Source organism: Zalophus californianus, chromosome 4 (genome assembly GCF_009762305.2).
Source record: "Zalophus californianus isolate mZalCal1 chromosome 4, mZalCal1.pri.v2, whole genome shotgun sequence".
NCBI lineage: Eukaryota > Metazoa > Chordata > Mammalia > Carnivora > Otariidae > Zalophus > Zalophus californianus.
Window position 1 is genome coordinate 145,792,471 of NC_045598.1, and position 25,156 is coordinate 145,817,626.

General features: G+C 39.5%; 1 long non-coding RNA gene across 1 annotated transcript; it reads left to right on the forward strand.

Moving 5' to 3' along the window:
• Positions 1–1,403: 1,403 nt before the first annotated feature.
• LOC113925072 lies at positions 1,404–24,720 on the forward strand. Its single transcript, XR_003520908.2, has 4 exons — positions 1,404–1,662; positions 4,507–4,603; positions 24,111–24,214; positions 24,549–24,720. It is a non-coding gene; the product is annotated as an uncharacterized LOC113925072 (long non-coding RNA).
• Positions 24,721–25,156: the final 436 nt, after the last annotated feature.

Below are 25,156 nucleotides of genomic sequence, written 5' to 3' on the forward strand. Positions count from 1 at the left end.
AAACCAAAACCAAAACAACTATCCAAACTGTACACGTCTACTAAAAATAGGCCTCAGAGCTGGAAAATCTGTGCCAAACATGATGTGAAAATTAGAAAAAAACAGACACAAGTTGCACTGACAGGATAGTCAAGAGAAGACCAGTTGGCTGTTTCCCAAGACACCTGGCAGGTGCTCTGACGTTCCCTTACCAAACTTCACGTTCCGCCTTCAGTTTCATAAAAATCATCGGAACCAACCTATGTTACCTAATGGCCATTAGGGGCCTTGGCATTAAGCTGAGAATGGATCCATCCATCAGAGTGGTACTGATAAATAAAATCAGAATGCAATGCCATTTTATTCACTAAGGATGAGAAATAGAACTGTTGTTGGGCTTCTATGATTTTGTGAAAAACATGTTTTCTTGCACTAGTGAGATCTGTGCTGAAACATAAATGATAAACAAAAGAAGACAGAATAAGGGGTGTCTGGTTATGTCCCCAACAGAGATATCATAATCAAGGCTTTAGACTTGAGTACTTTTCACCCAAGACATGCCTCCGTGGACATGACAAGGACCACTTCTCTGACCTTCTGCCATCTCTTCCAATTGGTCATTCCTTAAATATGTTAGTTCCTCCCAGAAAACTTGCTCCTTTTCAAATTATGAAATATCTCAAATGTACAGAATATAACAAGGATTCCATATCCCACACATTCTAAGTGCTGTATTTGTTTCAGACTTCTTTTTAAAGAAACAAAACAATATAAAGAGAACCAAAGCTCCATTCCTCTCATCACCACCACCTTTTCCTTCCCAGAATAAATAACTGTCCGATGTAAACACAAATCACCCCATGCATTTTTTAAAAAATCTTACAACATATGAATATATCCACAGTAGTGTCATTTCATAAATAGCACTACCTTATACATACCTATTTGCAGCTTCTGGTTGTCTCTTAACATACTTTTTAAAAGATATGACCACATTGATATATGTAGCACTGCATTTGGCATAGTACACTATGGCAGAAAGTAGACTTCATTATTTTATGTATGTATGCATTTTATTATATGTTTGTGTGTAAGACACCAGATACAGAGCTCGCAGGGCTAAAATCTAGGTGTAGGCAAGGCTGCATTCCTTTTTAGAGACTCTAGAAGCAAATCCATTTCCTTGCTCTTATAAGTTATTGCCAGAATTCTGTTCCTTGCACTTGTAGGTCTGAGGTCCCCATTTCATGCTACTGTCCTCTGAGATTTGTTCCCAGCTGCTGCTGCTGCTGCTGCTGCTTCTGCTTCTGCTTCTGCTTCTTCTTCTTCTTCTTCTTCTTCTTCTTCTTCTTCTTCTTCTTCTTCTTCTTCTTTAAAGATTTTATTTATTCATCTAAGAGACAGAGCACAAGCAGGGGGAAGAACAGAAGGAGAAGGAAAGCAGACTCCATACTGAGCATGGAGCCTGATCCCAGGACCCTGAGATCATAACCTGAGCCAAAATCAAGAGTCAGACGCTTAACCAACTGAGCCACCCAGGCACCCCGAGTTGTTCCCAGCTTCTAGGGGCTGCCTACACTTCTTGGCTCGTGGTTCATTTCTTCCATGTTCAAAGCCAGCAAGGATGAGGAGAAGCCGTCTGAAAATTTCAGTCTCTCCTGCCTCTCCTCCAAATGATACAAGGTAACCTCTTGATCTTCAAGTCATCTGGTTGGCACCCTTAATTCCATCTGTAACCTTAATTTCCTTTTGCTATCGATGCAACATATTCACAGGCATGACATTGGGTTTAGACTGAAGGGGACAAAATCTGCCTGCCACACTGCTAATGCCTCAGAGTGTCTTCTTTTGTCACCTAGCTAGGATAGGGGAAGGTACTTTCTCTGATGGGAAGCTTCATGACTGTTATGTAGCTATATGCTTGTAGAAAGTGAATATAATTGACTTTTTCAAAACAAAGATCATACCAGTTTGTTTATTTCAGGATGACAGTTTCTTAATAGATTAGAGAGAAAGAGAGAAAAGATGTCTTGGCGAAACTACTCTAAACTCTGAGGAGAGTCATCACCTTTGCCCATAAGAAAATCTTCCATTTCGATGCAAATGCTTGTATTTTTGGTTTCTTTTTCAAATGTTCAAACAGTAAAATGTCCTTTAATTTTTCTTCTGAGGAATCTACCAGCGGCTATTTCTGTATCTGTCCCCATTGTGACCATCCTTTGACCATTATTTGTGACCATTACTTGCTGACCTATGTGGCTTATGATGTCATCCTGCTTATGCCTTCTCCCTTAACTAGTGAAGTTGGAAAGGATCCACAGCTCTTTGCCTCCATTGAGAAGTTTTTCATAAGAGGAAAATACGAGCAATTTACACCTCTCCGTGCCAGATCCCTTGTTGGAAAAAAATGAGGAAAATAATAACATGGGAACATTGTGAGAATTAAATGAGCTAATACATGTAAGTCTTACCACAAAGCTTGGCAGAGCAATCAAGTTTCACTCTTCACTGTTCTTATTGTTGCACTAACTTCAGTAAGAAACACTCATTACAGTCACAGTTATCATCTAAAGACCACATTATGCATACCAGGCAGCACCATGAGGGGTGGTTCTCTATGGCAACTTAGTGTAGACCCACAAAAACAGGCATAGGATTTCCCCGCCAAATCTGCTTATAGCCAAGGTAATCACCAGAGTTGAGACAGGAATTTTCCAGCCATGTTTATGTCACCGTATTGGTGACCTGACATGAGAGTTTGGCCTAGTGTGCCTTTATAAATTCAGCATTAGATAATTGAGGGGAACTGAATCTAGAGAAATGTTTGTAAACATGTATGATGTGGATTCTATTTTTCTTTTAGGTTTTAATTGGCTAACTTACAGGTCATTGATACTTCTCTACATGAACCATAGGCATCATCAGTTTCTTAACCAGTATTGAGTCCATTTCATTCCAAATCTCTAAATCCTGAGATTAGTGCTAAAAATAAACTAGACTCCCCATAATGAGTTTTCTTTTTACTAATAACTTTCTTTTCTTATTCCCTCCCTGCCCCCAGACATTTGGTAATAAGGCCCTAAGCCAAGTTCAGAGATTCATTCCCATAGGGCTTGTGTCAGTGGCTTAGGGCTTGTGTTAGTGGCTTAGGGCTTGTGTCTCTGAACTTGGTTTAGGGCTTGTGTCAGTGAACTGAACTCATCAATCATTAAAGCATCCAGGTAGGAAAATCAAATTGTACTGTGGGTTGTTTGTGTTTTCAAAGCTCAGCTAAGGGAAATCAATAACTTCTTATGTTTAGTGTCACTAGTGAACAACAGCCAAGCCTTTTGATTATTTCTTGGTCTTGTTTTTAACCATAAACCTATTTCAGGGATTTCAAATGTTAAAATAGAGATTCTGTTTTGTCATGTTTGTCTTTCACTAGTTAATGCATAAATGCGGCCCATTTTAAATGGAATCTAAAAAAGAGTCAATCTTTTCCAGGATGTGGAAAAGCAGGGTTTGCATGAAAACTGTTTAGTAACATCACATACTGCAAATAGTTGTCAGTTAGGATAATTGCAAAACAAAGTACAAATGTGGAGAAGTGCGGAATGAATGAAACCACTGGGAGAAGAGCCAAATGATGAACACAACAAAACAAGCGGTAAAAAATCAATGCTAATACACACCCGCTTACCCAGTGTACTTAAAATCAGATCCCTTGGTTGGCCACCTTAGCTGCCCTACAGCTGGCTAGAATAATGGTGGGCCATCAGACAGCTGCTCAGTAAAGTAATTTCAAAGAGAGAAGAGGAGATTAGGGTGTAGGTGTGCTGGAAGGAGATTTTTGGGAAAACATTTCTAATTTGGGATGGTGAGTAGGAAGGATGGAGCAGTTCCCACCATCATTCAAGTCTCGCCTATTTTTATTGAAATGATAATAACAAATTAGTTTTGCTAATCTTATCTCATTTGCTATAACAAACCTGTGAAATTGTTGCTAACAATGGTATCATTATCCTTATCTTCAAGTTGAGTAAACCAGCTCATTCAAAGTGACCTAACAGATCCAAGGTCCTATCAGTAATCATTAGAGCTCAGGACTCACATTTCTGACTCCAGTCCTAATGGCTTTTCCACCTCACCCTGCCTCCTCTTGCTAGTAATGACTGAGGTCTGCTTCTGTCCAGTGCAAGATAGGATTTGGCTCCCATTTTTCATTTTCTCTTGGTTGTCTTATTTAACGGTTGCACTAAATCTTAGTGGGCAGTACTTGGTCCTATCTGCTCTTTTTCCATCCTTTTTCTCACTCCTAATAAGCAACTAAAAAAAAGCAAGTACAAGGGGATGTCCAGTTATACTATCTGGTTCCTGTGTGGTCTTTGATTTTTCAGAAAAAAAAAAAGTATCTCATTCTATGTGCCATCTGAATTTCTCTTTTTCTTGCCCCGCATATTTACATTAGAAATATCAATTGCTGTGTTTGCAGAGCATCTAACTGATTACAGCCAACACCTCTCATTCTTCACACCCATTTTTCAGGCTCTTTTATGTGGACCCAACAGAAGGGCACCTTCCCTGCAGTTTAACCATGATCCATGTGGAGTAGTTCATACTGGTCCCTGCTCTTCTCTTCAAAGTAAGTAAATCTGATGTCCATCTTATAGAAACTGTTATTGTCAAGAATTCCTTGCTTGTCCCCCTCGTTTTCTATATTCATTTACTTGAGAATGTTGAGATCTCCACCCAGCTTTAAGATAAGGAATGTGAAGGGCCTATGTCTTGCTGAGGCCAAAGGGAGAACAGCACCTTAAAGCTTCCTGCTCTATGAGGCACCTAAGACCCTGGGCCAGAAACTGAGCCAAGATAAACAAGATGTAGAGTCTGAAGATAGGAAGGCTTCCAGAAACAGTAAGTAATGCTGGCCTGCTTATCCCTCAACTTTCAGGTCTTATTTCAAATGCTTTGAGAAGTCTTTCATTAGCACCCTGAGATAGAAGCCATCATTCCCCAACCCACTACCCAAGACTGTCTCTGCCCCATCTCCCTGTTTTACATATAATCCCATAGTATTGATTAAACCTAAACTGTCCATTTGCTTTGTATTATCTGCTTTCTCCAACAATCATAGAATTGTTATAGGAGAAAAAATCTTATAGAAGTTCTGTGGAAACAGGAATCTTGTCTCTTAGACAGTACTCTATCCTCAGCATCTAGAAGATTTGGCAATCATCTGTTGGATAAATGAATGAATCACTGTCATGAGGGTGAGTAAGCTGAGGAGTGTTCATGATCAGGAGAAATGAGATTATTTTAAAGGATTTTTCTGGGTAAGGTTTTCCAGAGTAGAAAACTTAAAGGCTGGAGGCTCCTGGGGAGCTTAGTCAGTGAAGCATCTGACTCAGTTTCGGCTCAGGTCATGATGTCAGGGTTGTGAGACTAAGCCCTGTATGGGGCTCTGCACTGGGCATGGAGCCTGCTTAAGATTCTGTTTCTTCCTCTCCCTCCGCCCCTACCCCCATGTTTCCTTCTTAAAAAAAAAAAAAAAAAAAAAAAAAAAAAAAAACTTGACACTTTTCATGACCAAATGAAAGTTGGGCTAAAGATTTCAGTACTAGGGGGTTACCATAGGCAGTCAAGAGTCATGTATTCCTGTGACTCAAATTTCTTGGGCTTAGGGTCTCTCAAATGTCATAAACAACTCTGAATTTGTCCCTATGTTAACAAAATTAATTCTATAATTCTTGACCCACTGTTTTTATTTCTAACATGAGGGGAAACCATGAGGTGGAGTAGAACAGGGGAGACAATACAGCAACAGTTGTAGGCACCTTACACCAGGAAAAGAGAGCTGGTGAAATAAAGAACAAGTGTTAGAAAGGATATTTTTGTTTATATTATATACTCATATATTTTAGAACATATATTTTTGTTTCCTTTTATCCATAGTTAAGACTCTTCTTCCCTGGGCCCCTGGGTGGCTCAGTGGGTTAAGCATCTGCTTTCAGCTCAGGTCATGATCCCAGGGTCTTAGGATCAAGTCCCACATCAGGCTCCCTGCTCAGTGGGGAGCCTGCTTCTCCCTCTACCTTCCCCCCCACTTGTATGCTCTCTCTCTCTCTCTCTCTCGCTCTTAAAAATAAATAAATAAAATAATTAAAAAAAGACTCTTCTTTCCTGTAGTTTATTGCTTGTGTACACTCTTCCTGGTGATATTCCTTCTCTAGGTGATAAAATCAACTCCTTAATTGGATTTGGAATTTATCTTGAATTTCTGCATATTTCTTGAGAGTACATTTATCAGTAAAAAATGATCTTCAAATTTACAAAGGCTATGGTAAGGAATACAAACTCAGCGTTCTTTCCATTGCATTCTGTGACACCAATGCAAATGGAATAAAAGCTTGTTGTGTAAAATGCTAGGACTTCCCTCTTTCACTTCCCTCTAAAACACACTCACACATACACATCTGACAGCGTTTAGCAGTGTCTAGAACAAATCAGGCACTTAACAAATGTTACTTTCCCTTTCCTTTATATAGAACTCTGTTCATCACCAAGCACTGGCTTAGGGAATAATGGCTAAAGCAAAAAGCAGGGAGATAACTCAGCTGTTAGCAATGTGAGCTTTGGTATCAGACCTGGTTTTGGAATTCTGACTTCACCATTTAACAGTTCTCTGTCCTTAGGGGAATTACTCAAACTCTGATTCTTAGTTTCCTCATACACAAAGTAAGGATACCGCTAAGCCACAGGATGGTTGTTAAAAGTAACGAGCTACTACATGCAAAGCACTTAACAGCATACCTAGCACATAGTATGTACTCAATTATAAAAACAAAACATTTTAAATTAAAAAAAATAGTGCATACTTACTAATCACTAGAGAAATGGGAAACAAATCACAATGAGCCATTAGAATGGCCACTATCAAAAAAAAAAAAAATAGAAAATAGCAAGTGCTGGCAAAGATGTAGGACCTAGTAGGGAGGGTCCCCAAAAAATGAAATATTAGAATTGCCACATGATCCACCAATCCTACTTCTGGCTATACATCTAAAAGAACTTAAAGCAGGATCCCAAAATGATATTTATACACCCATGTTCATTGCGGCATTATTCATAATAGCCAAGAGGTGGAAGGAGTCAAATGCCCACTGATAGATGAATAGATAAAGAAAATGTAGTAAATATATACAATGGACTATTATACGGCCTTTAGAAAGAAGGAAATTCTCTCACATGCTGCAACACAGATGAATCTTGAGATTATTATGTTAAGTGAAATAAGCCAGTCACAAAAGAACTAGTATTGTATGATCTCACATATATGAGATGTCTAGAGTAGTCAAAATCATGAAAACAGAAAGTAGAAGGGTAGTTACCAGGGACTGGGTTGGGAGGGTGAAATGGGGGGTTGTTCAATGGATACAGGGCTTCAGATTTGCAAGATAAAGCTTCTAGAGATCTGTTACACAACAGTGTGAACATAATAAAAGTGCTGTACACTTAAAAATAGTTCAGAAGGTAAATTTTACATCATGTGCTTTTTACAATTAATTTAAAGAAATAGTTCATATTAAAAAAAAAAATAGTGTATCTGTAAGAATGTGCTCTCCAGAGCTTCTCCAATACCGGAAGAGAGAATGGGAAGGAGAAAGGAGAAACAGGTGAAGAAAAGAAAGAATGACCTTCAGTGCTATAAATATGTTTGTGGAGTTCCTTTAGATTAGAGGGAGAGGAAAGGCCATATAACATAGAAAACGCTGATCAGAAGCAGCCTTTTTCCCTCAACTTCGGGGGTACTCAAAAGAAGACACTGGAAATAACCCATCATGAGCAAGCAAGTGTCTATCAATGTATTTGTATAAATGCTTTGCCTCAAAATTGGGAATGAGAAGTGCTGTGAGGAAGGACACAACACTTTGAAAAGGAGGGAAGGAAGAAAGCATTGCAGAAAAAGCCTGTAGTGTGGTGTCAGGATGATAAGTTTGAATTATTTTTCTACTACTTGCTTATCCTCCCAGGGAATGACTTTATTCATTAGTAAAAATGGGGATGATCTTGCTTTTCTAACAGAAGCATTGTGAGAGTTAACCCAAGATACTGTGTGCCTGAAACATTATTTTTATCCCATGAAACAGAATACACATTTTAGTTGTGATTTTACAGGTAAGCAAACTCTGGTTAACAACCAGAATGCGGAAAAACAAGAAATAATTTCCACATGCCTATTCACAGGGCTAATCATTTATTATTTTGATATCTATTAGTCTTGTTTATAGATGTCAATAGTGATTCAGCAGGGAAGTGTGGGCTACTTCTTATATTCAAAGTGAAAATGTAACAACTTGCTCTGTGCTTTACAAGTTCTTACTAAAACAAAGATGCATACCTATATCAAGGATATACACTAATGATCTTAAGGAGTTCATTAACAAAATTCATAAGTAGTTTCACATTAATAAAGTAAACAAGTTAACGGAAGTCCAGCTCCCACAGAAGTATTGCTTATTTAGTGGCTCACAGTTTCATCTCACAGAGTCAGGTATTTTTTGCCAATGCTTCCTGAAGATAAACAATAATAACATTGCTCCACTGGTTTCCACTTCACTGATCTATTCTTGATTTATACCAGTTGTGAAACTTTCCACTTAGGTATCTCTTTGAACTTGCTCTCAACATATCCTCCTTCTGTGCAGACAGTAGAAAGAGAAAAACTTGCATGTATATATGAGCAGAAAGAGAAAGATGAGAAAATAAAAAGGCTATGAGGAAAAGTAGAAATTTTTATGACAATCTCCGGTGCATTTTTTAAAAAACATTCTAAACAATCTTCATGAATCATCCAGCTGTTATACAGCAAATTCTTTAAGATGAGGAACTTGAACATTTAAACAGAAATGAATGACAGGTGCTTTGTCACATTTCCTTCTCTAAGTAAACCAAGAGTACATCATGGAGATTGTTCTTCAATTAGGCTTCACATCCATGGCATTCTGGTTTAGAGGAATGAGCACTAGAATTGGAGTCTGAATTCTAGGCCTGTCTTTGTCCAGTGATGTGACTATGGCACTATCTTTTAATTCACAGGCTTTACTCACTCTTCAAAGTTGCCTAAAATGTCTAACATTAGAGATTAGGAAATATTGCATCTTACAAGAATTCATAAGTCCAAATTTATCCTCTAGAAAGAAAAAAAAATGCCTGCTTTGGGCTCTTTTATGAAGACATCAGTTTGGGTTGTCCTACTGGATCAGGAAGACAGAAAGCTCCACTGGGAGGCGCAGAAACAAAGAGCAGATACAGTTGATTGAGGCCGCGTGTCTCAGTGGAAGGAGAAATAGAATGGGTTATCCTGTGTCTTTCTGCTTGCCTTTTTTACTCAAGGTCACAGTTGGCTGAGAACTGAAAGTGGTGTGGTCTGGGGAGAGGTTGTTAAGTGATAGGAGAACAGTTGCTCAAAAGTGTCACCAGGAAGCTGGGAGAAAGACATTTACCTGAGACTTTTCGATGGCATTCAGGAGTGAGGATTATATCTGAGATTGCATTAGAAAAAGAGAAGGTGAAATATGGAAGCATGGATAACATAAAAAATTATATTTTTATTCAAGTAATGCATGCACATTGTGGAAAAGTTCAAAGGTGTAATTGATCACAAAGTAAGCTCACTACCAATAAGCACAAAAATGAGTTCTTGTTAACATTTTGCTGCATATTATTGCAGGCTTTTAATGTATAATCTACACATAAATATATACCTTTTAAAAATAGGATTATTCAAAATTGCCATCAAATTTTAGGTTTAGTAGAAGTTGCATCATGTTGATGAGAGTGTTTTGTTTTCACAGTGTATGTTTGTTTTCACAGTGTATAGCAATGGCCTTTCAATTTGGGAACTTCTGTATTGTTCAGACGTGGACCTTTACAGTTGTAAGAAGTATCAGATTCTACTGTGGGTTGCATGTGCTAGACAAGTCTTAAATTGTGATTTTTAAAATCAAGATTATATAATTTCTTGTAAATCATTGTGAGAGGGTCAAGAACTCAGGACAGCTGTTTCTCTAATTTCCATTTAAAATCTATTATTTTCATGTTGGTAGGACCATTAAGTTGTTACCAAGCAAAACTATATTTAAAACAAAATTTTAAACCATGTATGTGTATATGTTCATAGGCACATATGTAGTTAATGTATTTAATCCTGGTTAAAGATAAAAGTTTATATATATTTAATTCTGGTTAGAGATAAAGCTTTAAAATTTGGGGTATTCTTTTTTTCTTATTGAGGTATAATTGACATACAACATTATATTAGTTTCAGGTGTACAACATAATGATTCAAAATTTGTATACACTGCAATAATTACAATACTTCTAATCTCCCTTGTCACTATATAAAAGTATGTAATAAGCAATCCAATATTATTGACTACAGTCATCATGATGTATATTACATCCCCATGATTTATTTATTTTATGACTGGAAGTTTGTATCTCTTGACACCTTAATGCTATTTTATTCATCACATTAACTAACTGCCTTCGGCTCAGGTCATGATCCCAGGGTCCTGGGATCGAGTCCCGCATCAGGCTCCCTGCTCCTTGGGAGCCTGCTTCTCCCTCTGCTTCTCTCTCTCTCTCCCTCTGTCTCTCATGAATAAATAAATAAAATCTTAAAAAATATATATATATTTAAAAAAACATTAACTAGCTGTAAAACACTAACTTTTATCTATAGCAGGCAAAGAATTTCAGGATTTATATGCAAATAGCCTATAAAGTTATACAGCTTGAAAGTAGTTTTTCATTAGGAAGAACTCACAAGTTTCTTGTAAAGCTAATGTAATTAGAAGGATGTATAAATGTTCTTGAAAAAAATGGGCTCCATGCCTTGGCACAACTGTGTTCTTGTCTATGAGGCTTAACCCATCCTTTTGAACCAGACCTCCTCTCTTTGCCAAATCCTTAATCTCCTTTATCCTCCTTACTGTTTTTCCACAGCACTTACCACTTTGTAGCATACAGCATAATTTACTTACTTAAGCTTACTGTCTACCTCTCCTCACTGCAGAGTAAGCTGCAGGAAAGCAAGGGTCTTTTTCAGTTTTGTTCATTGATGTGTCCCAAGTACCTAGAACAGCGTGTAGCCCATAATAAATATTCAGAAATATTTGCTGAATGAATGGAAGTGGGAAGGGAAAGGGTTCACTGCCAGGGAGAGATACAGGTTTTCTTAGATCTGATGCTTATAAAATTTGGGAGGGCTCTCTTTAAGGAAAAAAAAAATTTAATATCTTATTTCTGCAAATTTTATGAAAGCATGTTATGACTATGTGAACACACTTGTAGCCTGTGCCAGGGTATATGAATGGCCTTGAAAGTTAAGTTTCATTAGTCCCATGGTAATGGAACTAGAGTTTTGACAATTACCAATTTTATGTTTTAGACATTGATAGATTTAGATTCAGATTTAGATATTCTTATCAAAGGATAGTAACAATACTGCTCTGTGAAAGAAACAAGTTACAAATGGGATGTATACTATGATACCATTTGGTACAAAATGAATAGAAGGATATACAAAGTATATCTCTGGGTGGTGGGATCACAGGTGTGATTTCTTCCAATGCTTGTCTGTATTTTCTAAATTGAATGAATATGGATTGCTTTCATAATGAGAAAAAAAAGTTGTAATTTTTAATTATAAAAACAGACCCAATTACAGTTAGAAGGATGTGTTCTAATTCTTTTTAAAATATTGATGTAGGGTTCCCTAAATTATTTATACTGTTTTCCCTCTTCCTGATGAAAAAATAACATACTTTTTTAAAGAACTGATCAAGATTTGAGAAGCCTTCTTGGTCATAGCTACAACTACTGCCTGCCCACCCCTTTCCCCCAACCGCCCCCCCACATCTCTGCTCCTATCTCCCATCGCCCCAAAACACTCTAAAAAGTTAACCACACTAGCTAAGTGGCCCATAGAAGGTAAATAATACAATTCACTTCAGATGAAATTTAAAAAGAGTTAATATATATACAGATATTAGATCTGTCAGATCTGACCCCTTTATGCCAATAATAACATGGACATACAGACTTGGCAGGGAGATAATGGTCTACTCTTTGCACATATCCAGGTAGTTCTTAGCATTTCCAATTAGACTTCCTAGTTTTGTTTACAAATGGTTATTATTATTCTGAATTGTATTCACTAATTTAATGTAGCAAAAATGTTTTTAAATACAATTAGAAATAGGTTTAAGCAGCTTTTAAATACCAGAGTATTTCTGCCATTTGTTAAGAAACCACTTCTATTTTCAAATTGTGAGGGACTATCTCAGCACATTTTTAACCTACCAGGCTTTTGGCTGCTTTTCTTTTCTTTCCAATTCCATCTTTTGTTTCGAATAACCTAAAACTGAAATATTTCTCACACAGCAAAAATAACATTCTGAGTTAAATAAGTTACATAAAAAATATCATTTTAGATGTTGCAAGCTTTTGCCTTTTCAAAAGGATTACAAGTTTTAATGCATGAAAGGAAGTAGAACCAGCAAAAGAGATTGAGAAGGACCAGAAAGGTAAGAGGAAAATCAAGAGAGCATTAGATTAATCAAGCCGAGGAAAGAGTTTCAAAGAGAGGAAGGAGGGGTCATAGAAAAAGGCCAGGGAAAGAGGGTGCTTACTGCAGGTTCCCAGCGCCTTCCTCTGTGCCTGAAAATAGCCAGTTCTTCCCTAGCTGCTAGCTTCCTCCTTCTGTTCAAAGAATTGTTATGAGAACGGCAAGGAAATTGAGGTACAATAGCATACATGAAAGAGCTTTGTAATCTGTAAAACACTGTGTACCTAATTAGGTGAAAAGTCTGCCCGTCTAGATGATTCAGACATGTCTTCTCGTGGAAAAGAGTTACTACAACACAGATCAGAGGTGACTGGTGGGCTCCACTTCCGTGGCTGGGAGCCGTTACATGGGAGATACTTCACCAGTAAGTTCTTCAGAATTCACTATTCGTGCTGCCAGTGTTTCATCACCAATGATTCACTCCTTATTCTCTCATGTTTAGTTTCTCCCTCGACCTCAATGCTTCTGAGCTCCTAACACTGTGCATGGAGTTCTTTCAAACACTCAGACTTTAAAAGGACAGGTACAAAAAACAGTAGCGGAGGTATGAAATCAAAAGCAAATTGAGAGTTGTGGTCAGACCCCTTTGAATAATGCCAGCAATGCTGAAGCTTTAAATGAGGTTAGACTTGAAAAGAGGGGGAAAAAAGAAAAAAGAAAAGAAAAAGAAAGTTGAGAGATAATAAAGGCAAAAGTGATTCCTTATCTTTACTGATGGTGACGTAATGTCCAACAGATTAAAAAAAAAAAGTAGAATACACTACTTCCATCTGACTTTCTTCTTTCCTATCAAAAAGATATTCAATGAAAAGTTCCAAATAGGGGCGCCTGGGTGGCTCAGATGGTTGGGCGTCTGCCTTCGGCTCGGGTCATGATCTCAGGGTCCTGGGATTCAGTCCCACATCGGGCTCCTTGCTCAGCAGGGAGCCTGCTTCTCCCTCTGCCTGCCACTCCCCCTGCTTGTGCTCTCCCTCTCTCTCTCTCTCTGGCAAATAAATAAATAAAATCTTAAAAAAAAAAAAAAGAAAAAGAAGAGTTCCAAATACTTGGAAAGATAAACCAAACACATTTAACAGGGAAGTGAAGTCCATCTGACAGGTGAGGAATGATAAGATGATTTAGCTATTTTCAATGTTCAAGTGAAATAGTTTGCAAAGCACTGAAAGGAGTTGTCAGTGTCAGCAAAGGACTGCTGTCAGTAACCTTTGAAAAACTGCAAAGAATGGTTGGGATGCAAGAGAAGTGGATATAGATATGCCCTAATTTAAGAACAAAGAAAAAAATTATCTCTTCTTAGAAACCACATGCGGAGAGAGGTTGCTGTGATTCCCAGTAGAACTTTCTAAGGATCTGTTACCACAGAAGGGGGTCGATGGCTTCCTGCCAAAGCTGGCAGACTAAACACATGCACTTACCTCTCTTCCCAAGTCCCAAAGAAATGTCAGAAGAGTAAAATTAAATCAAAATAAATCTAAGTTTTAGTTCAGAAGGCGGTTACTAATAGTCAACCAGAACAGTAAGAAATTTCTGGAATATATAGATGCTGAAATGAAACAGAGCTAGTAACCCACAAATCCAGACCATGAAAGAGAACTTTAAAAATACAAGTTTTCCCTTAAAAACCTAAATGTGACACCTGAAACCATAAAAATCCTAGAAGAGAACACAGGCAGTAATTTCTCTGGCATTGACCATAGCAACATTTTTCTAGATATGTCTCCTGAGACAAGGGAAATAAAAGCAAAAATAAATTATTGGGGCTACATCAAGATAAAAAGCTTCTGCACAGCAAAGGAAACAATCAACAAAATTAAAGGCAACCTCCTGAATGAGAGAAGATATTTGCAAATGACATATCCAAGAAAGGGTTAGTATCCAAAAGCTATAAAGAGCTCAACACCCAAATGTATACACAATTCAACGTCAATAATAATAATAATAATAATCCAATTAAAAAATGGGCAGAAGACAAGAACAGATATTTCTCCAAAGACACGTGCAGGTGGCCAACAGACACATGAAAAAATGCTCAACATTAATGAGCAACAGGGAAATGCAAATCAAAACTACAATGAGATATCACCTCACACCTGTCAGAATGGCTAAAATCAAAACTACAAGAATCAACAAGTGTTGGCGAGGATGTGGAGAAAAAGGAACCCTCAGGTGGGAATGCAAATTGGTGTAGCCACTCTGGAAAATAGTATGGAGTTTCCTCAGAAAGTTAGAAATAGAACTACCTTGGGGCGCCTGGGTGGCTCAGTTGGCTAGGCGTCTGCCTTCAGCTCAGGTCGTGATCCCAGGGTCCTGGGATCGAGCCCCTCATTGGGTTCCCTGCTCACTGGAGAGCTTGCTTCCCCCTCTCCCTCTGCTCCTCCCCCAGCTTGTGCTCTCTCTGTCAAATAAATAAATAAAATCTTAAAAAGAAAGAAAGAAAGAAATAGAACTACCCTATGATACCTATATTAACTCCCAAAATACAAAAACACTAATTCAAAGGGAGACATGCTCCCCTATGTTTATTGCAGCATTGTTTACAGTAGCCAAAGTATGGAAGCAGCCCAAGTGTCCATCAATAGATGAATGGATAAAGAAGAAGTGGTATATATGTACAATGGAATATTATTTAGCAATAAAAAAGAGTGAAATCTTGCCATTAGCAACAACATGGATGGAGCTAGAGTATAATGCTAAGCAAAATAAGTCAGTCAGAGAAAGATAAATACAATATGATTTCATTCATATGTGGAATTTAAGAAACAAAACAAATGAGCAAAGGGGAAAAAAAAAAGAGAGTGAGACAAACCAAGGAACAGACTCTTAACTTTAGAGAACAAATTGATGGTTACCAGAAGGGAGATGGGTGGGGGATGGGTGAAATAAGTGATGGGGATTGAAGAGCACAGTTATCATGATGAGCCCTGAGTAATGTATAGAATTTTTGAATCACTATTTTGTATACCTGAAACTAAAATAATACCATATGTTAACCATACTGGAATTAAAATTAAGAACTTAATTAAAAAAATACAAGTTTTCCCAGCAGAATTCTACAAAAGCCTTACAATGAAAACAAGCAGAAGCTAGCTGGAAGAAGTGAGCCCTGGGCTGGGGGTGGCTAACTAGTTAAGGAAAAGTTGGTCCTTATTCCTCCTAAACTGATTCTGATATATGCCTCAGGCTATATATAGTCACTTTTCATGTGAAATTCTCTCAAAATGAACATCAAGTCCAGAGAATTAGGACCTTGTTACAGGCAAAGGAGAGTCGCATATCCTTTCTTCTTTTAAGATTTATTTATTTATTTGAGAGAGAAAGAGGTGGGGGAGGGGCAGAGGGAGAGAGAACCTCAAGCAGACTCCCCACTGAGCACAGAGCTGGACACGAGGCTTGGTCCCACACCCTGAGATCATGACCTGAGCTGACATCAAGAGCCAGCCGCTTAACTGACTGAGCCTCAGGTGCCCCAAGCCACATATCCTTAAAACAGACAATACTCACATCTTAAAGGAAAGCCCACAACCACTGAGTCAGAGCTGATTTACTCTAAACTTGAGCTTCCGGCCAGGAAAACAAGAATTCTTACTCTCTCCAGCCATCAATAATATTCAAATTGAGATCTCACTTACAAATATGACCAAACAACCAAGAATATGAGAAGAAAAGCGCTGAACCCAACAAGCAGAAATAACCCCTGGGAAAACACAATATAGGACACAGAATAAAATGCTAAAATAAACATGTTTGATATCTTCAGAGAGATTCTAGAGGGTTCTGAGTCTATAAAAAAATTAAGTACAGAGAGCTACTAAACATTTAGGAAGATGTTTAAGATTATTCAAATATTTAAAATAAGAAAATGAGGAGAAAAAGGGAAGCAGTGATCACTCCAAGTCAGCATGAACTCATGAAGCACAAGTTGTCTCAATTGCTTCATTTCCTTTCTTACGAGGTCATCAGACTGGTAGATCGGGGAATACCAGTGGCATGGTGTGTCTGTCCAGAATCTAGCAGGCCGTTAAATTGTTTCATGACACAATACCCTGAAAACAAGTTATATCCTACCAGTGACTGACAATTCAACAAGCTAATAGAAGTTTGTATCACCTATTTTAAAAATCCCTAATTTATTTATATTTCCCTCCAGATTGTAAACTTCTTAAGAAACCATTTTTGCTTTATTGCATTCAGCCTCTCCCCATTGTCTATAGGATATTTAGTGAATGACAGATTCTCAATAAATATTTATGAAATGATAATTAAATTTAATATTAATTATCACAGAGCCTCTGTTTAAAAGTATGTATGAGATGAAAGGGGAATAGCTAGCTTCTCTGTTCATTTGGAAACAATCTAGGGGTTTTAGCTGATTGCTGACTTAATGTTGTCAACATTGTGGCGCGGCTGACAAGAGAACCCTAAGAAAAAGGCTCTAGTAATGGACAAATAGGAACAGAAGAGTTGTGGTAGATTGTATTTTGCAAAGATGGCCACAACAATATCTCTTACCTCACATGCTCTATTTACAATGTGACTGTGACTTTTGACACTCCACCCATTGAGAGGTAGGGTTTATGTTCCCTCCTCTGGAATCTGAGTGGGTTTGTTACTATGGCAGAAGTGCCACCCTAGGACTTTCTAGGCTAGGTCTTAAAAGGCAATATAGCTCCTGCCTGGTTCTCTTGGGACACTTGATCTTAAGAGCCAAGATGTTACATGGACAGCTCCAGTTGAGGTCTCAGTAGAGAGCCAGCATGAACTGCCAGACATGAGGGAACAAGCTTTCAGATGATTCTAGCTGTGGGCATCAAGTCATCCCAGCCTTCCTATCTTCCCAGCTGAGGTCTCACACATTGGGAAGAAGAGATAAGCCATCTGTTTAGGAAAAAGTCGGGTTTCCTCCTTCTGCGTAGGGTAAAACCCAGTTCTTTCCTAAGATGTGTTTCTTCCCTGTGTCTTTCCTTTAACGCAGAGAACACTTCACTTCTGGTCACCAAATATGTGGAGGTTTTTCCTCACACCAAGCAATTCTCTGTGACACAAACTGGGTGTCTTAAATTTAATTCAATTCTGACACTATCTACTTGGAGATAACATCAGCTTCCATAGGTTTTTGGTTTGTTTTTTTTTTTTTTTTTTTTTTTATTCATGAGAGACAGAGAGAGAGAGAGAGAGAAGCAGAAGGAGAAGCAGGCTCCCTGCTGAGCAGGGAGCCCGATGCGGGACTCGATCCCAGGACCCTGGGCTCATGACCTGAGCTGAAGGCAGACGCCTAACCATCTGAGCCACCCAGGTACCCCAGATTCCACAGGTTAAAGGCTCAGTCCCACAAACTGCCCCCACCCCCTCCACACACACACACACACACACACACACACACACACACACACTTCCGATACCAGTTACAAGCTCCGGTTAACACCCGTACTTCCAAGCAACAATCTATAGATCAGAGGTTCCAACAATCCCCCCCTTATTGGGGCCAATTAATTTGCTAGAGCAGCTCACAGAACTCAGGGAAACACTTATATTTACCAGTTTATTAAAGGATATGATAAAGGATGCAGATGAACAGCCAGATGGAGAGACGCTTAGGGAGAGGTCTGAAAAAGTCCTGAGCACAGGAGCTGCTGTCTCTATGGAGTGAGAGATGTATCACCCTCCCAGTGTGGATGTGTTCACCAAAATGGAAGTTCCCTGAACCCCCTCCTATAGGAATTTTATGGAGGTTTCCTCATGTAGGCATGATCAATTATAAATCCCAAGTCCAGTCCCTTTCCCTTCTCTGGAGGATAGGGGACAGGGCTGAAAATTCCAAGGTTTTAATAATGGCTTGATCTTTCTGGTGACTGGCCCCCATTCAGGAGCCCATCCAGAGCTACCTCATTAGAACAAAAGATGCTCCCCATGTTCTTATCACTTAGGAACTTACAAGATTTTAGAAGCCTTGTCTGGGACAGGGTGAAAGACAACTATCAGAAATGCTCCTAGTGTTGTTATCATTGAAGGAATTACAAAGGTTTTAGGAGCTCTATGCCAGGAACTAGAGGCAGAGACATATATATATATATATATTTTTTTTTTTCTATTATCCCACATCAACTTTCGGTACCTTTTCAAATCCCTGACCCACAGAATCTGTGGACATATGACAAAGTAGTTTTCTGTGCCACTAAGTTTGGGATGGTTTGTTATGCGCCATCAATAACTGGAAAGATAAGAAAATGGATGTGCAAGTTGTGATCTCGTTACTCGATGGCCACAGTAAGAAGGCTTTTGTATTGAAATACAAATAGAATGTATGTTATTATTCATTTATTCATTCAAGAAACATTTTTGAGCTTACTATGTCCTAAGGGCTCTTCTGAGGCTACAACACTAAACAAAACAAAGTCTCTACTCAAAGTCCTCTGCCTGGCCTGTGTATTTTGGTGTCCCCATGTTCAGTTTTTAATTCTCTTAGCTTTAACCTCTGATGGTGTCCAGAATTCTATCTTCAGCTTTGATCTCTATCCTGAGCTCCAGATTTATGTATTTGAATACTTACTTGTTTTCAGTTGGATATCCCACAGGCACCCCAAACTGCTAGTTAATGGTGCTAATACCTGCACATCCAATCCAGAGCCAACAACCTAGAAATCAGTGGAGATTTCTCTCTCAGTCCTCACTTCCCACCACTGGACAGCCCTTGTCTGCACAGTCAGAGAGGCCGCTGAGCCCACCTCTTGTCACCTGAGTCCAACCCTTGTGTTTGTCCCGCCACCATTGCCTGGTTCCTGTCATCATCATTTCTTCCTTGTGTTCCTTGATCTTTCTGCCACCATATTACCTCAAATTTACACTATACTATGCTGTTGTGTTCTTTCATAATATACAAATATGATTATGTTACCCTCTTGTTGAAATTCCTTCACTTATTCTCTTCAGAAAAAGGCCCAAGATTCTGGTCATTGCCGTATAATGGTGGGAAGTCACAAAACAACATGCATGGTATGATCCCACTTATATATTTACACACAAATAACCATATGTTTATATACATATAGAAAGATACTGGATGTTCAATAAAATGCCAATAGTTGTCATCTCAGAATGGAGAGAGTGCAGCTGATTTTTACTTTTTTCTTTATACTTCTATATATTGCGAAAATACCTATAATCTCAGAATTTTTTCAAAAAATAAACACATTTCACTTTTACAGAAATAATAGAACAGTAAAAATATTAAATAAAGAGACTCTTCATTATCTGGCCTTGGCTTATTCAGCTTTCTCGTTTCTCTTCTCTCTTCTCCTAGTCCTTACCTGAGCCCCTGCTTCATACTATATTGGTTACTTCCATTCACTCAGAAAATCATGCTCTTTCAAGTGTTCACCATCCAGTTTCTTCCACCCATTAGGCACTTTACTCACTGTCTTTGCCTGTCTGATCTCTACTCTACTCATTTATCAGGTTCAGGCCAGGTATTGACTCTTCCGGGAGGCTTTTTCTAACCAATCCCTTCTCTGAGTTCCCATGTTGACTTCTACTAACTCTTACCCCACTACCTTATAACTATATTTGGCCCCCATCTTTGTGGTGAATCCAACCCCAGGTATCCACAGATCCTGTACAACACCGACACACTGAAATTATTCCATACAATGCTTCCCAAGGAAATCCATGAAGCACTGTTTGGGAAGATAAGAGCTTAAGGGCAAAGGTTTTAGTATTTCACTCCCTGGGCTCAAATTTCCAGTTTTGTCATTTGCCAGCCGTGGAGATCTAGACAAGTTACGTAAGCTTTCTGTACCTGAGTTGCCATATCTATAAGGTGAAAATAATACTAACCATATCATCGGATTGTGTGAAGATTAAGTAATGTCAAGTGTAAACAAGTTTCACATAGAGTAGGCATTTAATACATGGTTATTATTATTATTGTTATTATTATTTGCTGTCTCTCATTGACCTGTAATCCCCTTGAGAGCAGGGCTGTGTCCTTTATAATTGTATCCCCAGAATCTTGGATATAATAGGTGTTTAACGGTTTGACAAATAGCTGTATGAACTCATATATTCTTGACTGTTCTGAAGAGTATTTTCCCTTTACTTAATAATTACTTCATGATTATTTTCTCCCTGGAATCAGTCCTCCACTAAGAGCAGCAGGAGAGAGCCTGCAGTAATGGAAAAACCCTCATCTCTTTCCCAGAGGTTTCCCAATGCCCAGAAAACCACACCCAGATTTGAGGGCACATGGCTGATTGTGCCCCTTTCTTTCCTTTTTAGAATGTCCTTTGCTGCCACCCCCTCTGATGTGTATTATATTGTCCTGAATCTGAACATGTCTCTCTTCATTCCTATGTCTTTCCTCCTCTGCCCATATTCCTTATCTTTGATGAGAGGTGTTGAATAATAGCAAAAAGAGTCACACAGGAAGGTGTGGAGACATCCAATCCAGCCCTGGGTTTCTGGAATAAGACCTGCCTCCGACCATTCAAAGGAAATAGTGATTCCCATGGAGTCCTAATGAAAGGATTCTGTTCAGTGGCCCATTTGGACCTTCAGAAAGGAGTTAAATATGCTTCTCCTATTCTCATTCCTGGTCACTTAAGGCCCATTTGAAAAATAATTTTTGTGAATTTGTAGGAAAGATGAAATGAGATTACAAATGACTATTTTGACAAATGATGATGACAAATGATAATTTTGAAAAATTAAAATGTGTACATTCTTAGGTTAAGTTTTGAGGATTAATTATCCTGTGTCTTCAGGTAATCAAAACTGGTGATTTTTACCAATCTTAATTTTAAATGCCAAATTTTCCTAAATCTGAGGATAAGTTTCTTTGTGTCATATTCTTATGATATTCTTTGTGTCATATCTTAGAAGTATCCGGGCCTATTAATTTTGGCAAAATCAGAGACTTGGGAAATATTTTGACAGTAACCAGGAAACCTCTGGTGAACACTGAGCCCGGTGTCCTCTTCCATAACAGGAGTAACCATGAGGATGACAGAGCTGGGATCTTCCCTTTCTCCACCCAGGAGAACGGCCTGCCTAAGGTGCCCCAATATCACACAAGTACATTATAATATTTTTAAGTTAGTTACTGAGAGATGCGTATAGTGTACTTTATACTCCACAATAATTTTCCTGAGTTAAACGTCTGCCAAGGAAGTGGTATTTTAGCTAATCCTCAAGGATAGTGACAGAGAGGATTGGGGTGCATGCCAATCTAGGAAGGAAGAATGGAGGATAGAAGGAGAGAGAGGGAGAGAGGGAGAAGGAAGGGGTACGGGAGAGATAAGGCTATGTCTGAGCACAGTGAATAAACCAATTTGAAACAGTAAAGAATTTATATTCAAAATAGTGGGGTGTTACGTTTGTAAAAGTGAGTCTCAGAAAGACTGTCCAAAAGTTTTAGCCATGTGCAAAAGAGTCTGACTCCATTGAGTCAATAGGATGAGGGAGGAACAAACATGGCTTTTGTTTTGTTATTGAGGAGACTCTAACAAACCTCATTCTTCAAATAGAAAAGCCTTATTTAAGAAAGCCTGGTGATGAGAGACCTAGGTATAATAACCAGCACGGGAACTGGCCTCTGCCTTCTTCATCGGACAGTACATCATACTGCTTGGGTTTTGCTATGTGTCAGGAGCTTATTTAGTCCTACGAAGTAGGTACTGTTATTATTTATCCTCATTTTGCAGACACAGTTAAGCAACTTGCCCAAGATCTCCCAGCTGGCAGGGGTCAGAACCGGAACATGACCCTGGGCAGTGTGAACCCAGGTTGTTAGCTCCTATCACTGCACTGCTTCCTCCTCCAGGCCCTGTGAGTAGGGCAGTAACAAGAGAAGATGGGGCTTTTTAAAATGTCATTCTGGTGCTAAGGTAGGGGAATGATAGGAGGTAAACAGCAAGTGTCCAATAGTTGTTTCTGTTCTAGTCATGATTTTAGCTTGCAATTTTCTTATATTTAATTATGAATACAAATTTTGAGAATAGTTGATAAGTTGTTTTGGTCTAGAAAATCAAAACAACCAGTACCATGTTGGTCTCTTTGGACTTTTTAAAACACATTAAAACGCATCAACAGGCAGATAGTCTCACCTTCGCTATCGTGCCGGCTGCGCCCTTGCAGTGTGTTCAGTGAATATCTCTACCTTGTTCTACTTTGGGTGAATTCTTTCACCACTGTGCTGCTGGCCTCCACCCAAGCAGGTTGCCCCACATTTGGTGGCCCTCACGGGGAATTTCTGCTGGCCTGGGGTTTTCCCCGGATTCTCCAGGAATTTCTTGGGACTTTCCCTCAGTGGACAGACTCCAGTACTCCTTGGGGAACCGATAACCTCTGGCTGAGGTTACTCCTTGGTGAGGATCTGAAACCCCGGAGGGAACCAGCTGGACCACCCTTTCCTAAAAGGGTGAAGGATTTCCCCTCTTGCCCTTCAGAGGGATCCTTCTCTCCTTCTCCTTTTTCTTTTTGGCCCTTTGGGGGTCTAACCCTAGTACTCCTCAGACAACTGAGGTCTCTGGCCAGGACGGCTCCGCCAGGTGGTCTAAAGGTCTGCTGCACTGCCTGTACCTGGGAGGGGGAAGGATGCCTTTTCTCTCCCCCCGCCCCGCCCCAACTCCGTCTGCAGCTCATCCAAAGCAAATCTGCACACCTTAGGGACTCACTTGGGACCCTTTCCTGATGCTGACTGACTCTCAGCCATCTTGCTTCTTTCCCGTCTCTCCTCTTCCTTCGTTCCTGCGAATCTAGCCGCCATCTTGATCTGCGAGCAAAACACCTTCCTATGCTTCTGTGTGAATCGGACAACTCCATACAGGAATGATGATTCAACAAGGATTCCGCCCATACCATGAGAGGGTCCCTTCTCCTAAATCCCATGGACCTAGCCACCAGGGAATTTCATTCAAATCGCATTATCAGCACGTTAATATAATACCACACTGGTATGGTCTAAAACCGGACAGAACCCTTGACAGACCGACAAGTTTCGGCAGGGCTAGCACGACCTACTCGGCCCCGAAGCCCCCACCTTCCAGCATGAAGCAGCTACTGAAGCTGAGACCTGTGCCCAAATGCCAAAGATTTGTCATTGTCGATCTGTGGGGCGGGGGGATGTAGAGGCCACTCAGGCAATGGGCTTGAGCAACAGAAACCTGAATAAGGTAAAAGGGCCCACAGTGACCATCAGGCTGAATGCAAACAGGTTCATTAGGCGACCCACCTCAAAATAGCCATTAGGCTCTAGCTGACCAATGGGTTACTTATAACCCGGCACAGGTAACCAAAAAAGGAAATTCCATAGGTACCCATGCCTCCCTATTTCCCCATCCACCCCACCAACTACAGCCCCCTCCCACCGCCTCCTGACAGTCTCTCCTTTGCTGTCCTACCGACTTCTCCCTTGCAGTGAGTCAATAAACTCTTATCTCCTTAAAAAAAGAAGAAGGCATAAACATAGCCCTAATGATTCGTCACTAAGAGACGCCTCGTGATCTCTGTTTTATTTTTCCTGTAGTGGTAACAGTTATCCCCTCCAGATCCGTGGAGCTACCCTCATCTTACTCAGCATGCAAATGAAGGCGATCCTTATCCGACAAATAGGGAAGGTTGGACATCAAGGTGAGTATATTGGAATAGAGGTGGTGTGTGTGTGGGGGGGGTGTTGCAGGGAGAGGGGGCATCTTATACAAAGTGAGCTGGAGTATTGTCTTTTTTATACTATGCTATAATCACATGAAACATTTTCCCTTATTATAATTTCCATTTTTAGTGATCTTTTCAAATTATAGTTTTATAACTTTCTTAGTGAAATTTCTAGCTCGAGAAATCTCTGTTGTATAAAATAAAGTGGAGTGGAAAGTAACTGAATTTAATGGAATTAAAGATAATTGGATCACATTGTGAAATATATACACTGTCGAGGTTCTTAAATGCCTCTCTCTTGTGTCACTAGAGGGAGCTCAGCACTTAATTTGTGTACTGAAAGAGCGGCACACTGGTAATCGCATCGCAAGGGCAGTTTGCATCCTGGCGGGCTGTGTGGAAGGGACGTCTAAACAAACCAAGGCCAGGGGCGCCTGGGTGGCTCAGTCGTTAAGTGTCTGCCTTCGGCTCAGGTCATGGTCCCAGGATGCTGGGATCTAGCTCCACATTGAGCTCCCTGCTCGGCGGGAAGCCTGCTTCTCCCTCTCCCTCTCCCCCTGCTTGTGTTCCTGCTCTTGCTGTGTCTCTCTTTGTCAAATAAATAAAATCTTAAAAAAAAAAAAATTTAAGCAAACCAAGGCCATTATTTCTCTTAGAAAATGAAAGTGATTGAAAGCATTAACTCTCGTGCTTTTAATGGTATTTGGGGCAAGTAGAAATGCCTGTGTCTCTGCGGCGCCACTGTCAAAATAACTCATACACTTCTTTGAATGCCCCTCTGAAATGGCTCATGCTCTTTGCAACGGTCCAAAATGGAATGGATGAGTAAAGATTGGAACACAATGCATGAAAGCTGCCTCAGCCCCCTGCCTCCAATGAAAGGTCTATGCAAGACGGTCAGTACAATACCCACAGGAA